General features: G+C 37.0%; 1 long non-coding RNA gene across 1 annotated transcript; it reads left to right on the forward strand.

The window, feature by feature from the left end:
• Window positions 1-142: 142 nt before the first annotated feature.
• Window positions 143-2,786, forward strand: LOC311069183. Its single transcript, XR_014603491.1, has 7 exons — window positions 143-220; window positions 598-633; window positions 818-888; window positions 1,163-1,218; window positions 1,459-1,540; window positions 1,993-2,102; window positions 2,653-2,786. It is a non-coding gene; the product is annotated as an uncharacterized lncRNA (long non-coding RNA).
• Window positions 2,787-5,322: the final 2,536 nt, after the last annotated feature.

Below are 5,322 nucleotides of genomic sequence, written 5' to 3' on the forward strand. Positions count from 1 at the left end.
AACGTTCAGATCTATTTTAAATTGTTATATATTTTAATTCTATATGTTTATTTAAATGCTGCGTGACTTTGAAGTGTTTTAATGCGCATGCGCGTGATCAAACACTGGAGCACGTGCGCCTATGCACGTGCGCTGCCGCTGCACCGTCAGATGGAAACGTCATCGACAACTGACAAACAACAAAACTCCCGTCTCTCGCTGTTGTTTTCACTGCTTTCAGGTAAGTTTAGTCAACAAAATCTCACAAATAATACACACAAACGTCCCTGACACATTTCTTACGTGTAATTGACACGCTTCTGGTGAATATTTACTTTAAAGAAATGGTTTTGTGTCTTTGAAAAAGTCCGTTAGCATCTACGCTAGCAGCTAACCGTTTTCAGAAGAGAACTTTAGGCCTAAGTTACGTTAAGTTAAGGTCTTATTTATGAAAGTTTGGGTTTTAAACACATATTTAGTGTAGATAACAGTTTTTGATAGTTTTGCTGGTGATTTGTCAATGGGAAGTAAGCTAATTTATTTAACCTAAAAGAATGCACTGTATTGTTAACTTAATCAGTGACGTCACTTACCAATATTGCTAAAATGTGATTTCAGAATAACGAGTGAAAAAATAAAACTCTACAACAAGGGGTGAGTTATTGTTTAATCATGATGATAATTCCATATGCATTTATTTCACAATATATTATCTTAAGATTTGTATATATTTATCTTTTCTGCATTTCACCTCTGTTCTAGCTTGGCTCCTTGTAATAAACCTATCCCATGTAATATTGTTGGCTCTGTGACAAATAGCATGTTATGTTCTATCTAGATCATCATGCTGTGATGGCCTGCTGCACTCCATGTCCAAGAAAATCTCCACGGCTATGAACCATATGACTAGTAAGCAAAACCACCTCAAACATACAGTGCACTGCTGTTCAAAGGTTTGGGGTCTGTATGATTTATGCTTTTGAAATAAGTCTCACATTTTAAAATCATTAACGCCAGGTTTTTTCAGTGAGATTGTCCTTGAGAAGCCTGTAGGCTAAATAATCAGCTAAATAATAGGCGACTAATACAATATTATAATGGTCATAGTTATAATAATAATTCATTTAACTATTATGATAACATGATATCCTGATGATTAGTATATTTTATTTTATTTCTTTAGGTCTGTTTTGAATTATGTTGGCCAATGAGACTGACACCATACTGTCCAACTCAAAGGTTTTTATGTGTTTATATGTTTTTTTTATTGATCAATACTGAAATTCTTTGTACTTTTAAATGCTGAATGTGGTTCAGGGGGTCGACAACTTTAGGCAGTTATTTTTCACAGATATCTTGGGCAGCTGTGGCTCATACTCTTAGCCTTTAAAAATGTTTGAATTGATATCCCCAATGCAATATCAGGGGGTAAATATATCATTAGAGTTCTTAAAGTTATGGCTTTGCTCTTGTTACCAGATGAGATATAATCCCTATTGTTTGGCCCTGTGATTCTTCAGGACAAGACCTTGATGCCATCCACAGTCAGTAGATGAAGAAGGTGAGTGTAGCCGAATTCAGTTCTCTTTCCTTTTTTTTTTAGCTTAAACGGACACGTGCACGCAAAATGAAGTCAAAATGCCCATCTTGGCGAGTTTCCTCGTAAACAGTCTTGTGTTTTAAACAGAAAGAAAATGGATGCGTGTCATTTATATTAGGTCTGCGCATTCGTCTTAAAGTGACAGCAGCCCAACGTACCTGCAGCTGTTTGTGTCGCCAATGCTGATCAAACATCAAAAGAGAAAATGACTTGTAGCTTTAGCAAAGATACATTTAATTAATTTATAGTTCTTTTATTTTTACAGTGAAGACTTATTTTACATTTTGATAATTCAATTTCTGTATCTGATAAGTTAGATTTAACTGAAAAACATAATGCACTGCTTATTTCAACTGTGTTTTTCTTCTATTGTATTTATCTATGCATGTTATCTATTGTAATTTTCTATGCAGGTTCACTCCTCTACAAAATCCCCCCAATAGAGGTTATGCGGAGCGCCCAGCGGTCGAACCGGAAGAGGTCTAAGCATTTCCGCTTTTCACTTCCGTACACATCTGCAGCGGTAGGTGATCTCTGAGTTAATTCTTAATTTTTGCTTATTATACTAAAATTCTTACTTCTGTTTTAATTAAAATGTCACGAATGCTAAAATATCAGAAAAGGGAACATCCGAACAGCAGTTTTTGTTGTGTGCCGATCTGCTCTATGTCGGGGAAAATGAGTAGTACAGAAGTACAAATAGGTTCTGTACTCATAAAGTGACGTCAACATCAGCAGTAGCATTCGCCGTCAGGCAAGTGTTATTTAAATAAACTCCTGATGTACTTACAAACTTTCCAATGCCTCGTTTAATGAGTACAGAACCTATTTGTACTACTGTAGAAGTTTGGTACCATTCTGGGCATTATTAGTGCGGTAATTTACGAGATTTAGCGCCGTTAGCGCCTGCACTAAACCATACGGCTGATATCTCTAAATAAACTCAAAATTTTTCAATATCGTGCAGCACTAATATTGAGCATATCTTAAAGTGAACCTGGAATGATAATTTGTGATACCAGATGAGATGTATGTATGATAGATTTTGAACTGTACTATTTTTTTTATTTCAGGTTTTCTGGGATCCCAGCGGAAGGCATCAAGGCATCAGATGTTGGCCTGGACAGATGTACCTGTAAACTACACCGACCTCAGTACACCTCAGTGCATTCGGCGAGAGTGAGGGCGGAGCGTTGATTACTTCCTGCTCACTACTGCGCAGGTCTGGTCCCGAGATCGCTACTGCGCAAACTCAAGCCCCAAGATGTCAGCGCCATATCGGGCTTCAGTTCTCATCAATGGAAGAGAGCGAAGGGGCGTCGTCCATCTTTTTTTACAGTCTATGGCTGAAACACAGCAACTAATCCCAAAGAATTTACAACGTTTTTAATGCAATATTTTGCTCATTATAATGTATGTATATATGGCAGTCCCAATCATAGTTATTAATGTTCTGCATTGAAGCTAATGATCATCACATATTTAGACTTTTAATTCGAAATCAAAGCTACAGCTAACACTGTCTGTAAAAGACAGACTTACAATCGGTTAAATGTACTGTTATGTTGATGAAATATTGAAAAAAATCAACTTTAGAAAACATGGGTGGTGATGAAGTAAAAAGATCCAGCACATTTAGATGGTACAAACTTTTGAACTGACTGTATGCATATTCCACACAGCCTCATTTTTGATTCACTTGGAATTAAATATGGCATCTACCCAGACTAAAGTTGCTTGACACGTGCTGAAAGGTTCCACACAAATTGTTAAGATCTCACTGAAATGACTAGATATCTTTGTAGGAAAAAAAATACAGCTTCTTATTTGTAATATTGAGATCTTTAAAAAAAATGCAGCTCTGATGTGGTAGCCAAAGTAGGAGTAACGTCACAACATTTATAGCTACCAACTGGAATATATTCTGTATAAGTTTATTTTTTCTGTAGAACATAAAAGAAGATATTTTGAAGAGTGTTTTTTTTCATACAATTGAAGCTCATTTATGTTTTGTCTTGAAGATCCACATACAAACACTTTAAAGAGCAGAAGTGTGTCAGGAAAGGAGTGTCCCACGAATAAACACTCTGCAAAGCCTCCCCTGACACCATCCAAGCTGCAAGTTTTGAGAGGTAATCTGTTCATTCATTCATTCATATACTTTATGTAGCCGTAGCCAATTTAGTAAAACGGTTTTACATTAGTTGATTACCTTTCTAAGTTTTACTAGTTGAAAAGTGACAAATTAATAATCTAAATTATTTATCTTTCAAGTCTGCTTCAGTGACTGGCTCAAACAAAAAGAACCCGAAAGAGGAGAAAGAAGCGGGAGAAGCAAGTGGGGTATTACATATCCCAAAAAATACAAGATGTCATAAAAAAAGAAAAGAAAAATGTAATGTAAAATGTATCTCTATAATTCTGTTATTGTTCTCCTTTAGTTACTATTATAGTTTAGCATTTTAATCATTTCAATTAATCATTTTGTACATTACTGTTAGCATATCAATGGGTTGTTTTAAGGGGCTGCAATATCAAATAAAAGGAATTTGTTTGAATTGTTGCCTGTGCTCCTGAAAATTATTTTACAGGGGTGCAAACAGCGCGCTTTTCGGCGCCTCCCGCTTTTTTCACGTCAGTTTGGGTGACTTGTGTGAATCGTGCAGATCCTAAGAGTTTTTTTTTAAGGGGGGGGGGGGGGGGGTCTGATTATAATTTAACCAACAGTAATTCTGGATTGCGTCCACCAACAAGTAAATAGGAAATAAGCGAATCAGAACACTGCGCGCCAAACCAGCAGTATGTGCGCAAGCGTGAACCACTAGTGTTTCTGTCTCACTCTGGATCTGCCACTGCATCACATTTCTCTCTGCGTGGCGTGGAGTGTCCGTTTTTATGTCGGCTCTCATGTTAACTGGTTAGAGCTTGTGTTAGAGCACAATGCCTGCGTGACACACACACTTCTCGAGCCGCGCCGAAACCGCGTGCTAGAAATAGAACCGCAACCGACGCCTATTTTTCACGCGACACGCAAGAGTGTTGGAAGTTTTCAGACAAAGTAGAAGGCGCAAATACATATTAATGAATTACATTTTGATGCTTGAAAGTCTCTCGGTTTTGACAAATGCATATATAATTGTAATTTAAAAAATAGGCCTAATTATCGATTTTCAAATATTGCCCCTGTCAATAGGCCTACAGAACGAAATATTCTGTAGCCTATTTTGCCGTCAATACTGCCGACGTTGTCTTTGCTGTATCAGGCTATATATATTATGTTTAACATCCAAATGTAGATGGTCTGTCGGCGCACAGAGCCACGCAGTCGCAGACAGCACGTGAAGTTCGTGAACACCGAATTCCCTTTTCTTTCTTATCTATTTGTGTTTGAACAGACATGTGCACGAAAAAATAAGCCAGTGTCCGTCTCAACGAGTTTCCCCGTAAACGCAGTCAAAATAAAACGGATGCGTGTCATTACCGGTATTAGATACGTGCATTCGTCTTAAAGGGACAGCACCCAATATACCTGCAGCTGTTTGTGTCACCAAAGTTAATCAAACAACAAAAGAGAAAGAGCTTAATCACGTTTTGTCAAAAGATAAACTGTATTAATACTTAATACAGTTAATTTACCTGAAAAACATAAAGTACTGCTTTATTTCTCGTGTATTTGTGTTTTATTGTATTTATATTTTGTTTATTAGTTTCTATGCAGATGCACTAGGCCTACCCTACACAAT

Source organism: Abramis brama (assembly GCF_963993115.1).
Source record: "Abramis brama genome assembly, chromosome: 18".
Lineage (NCBI taxonomy): Eukaryota > Metazoa > Chordata > Actinopteri > Cypriniformes > Leuciscidae > Abramis > Abramis brama.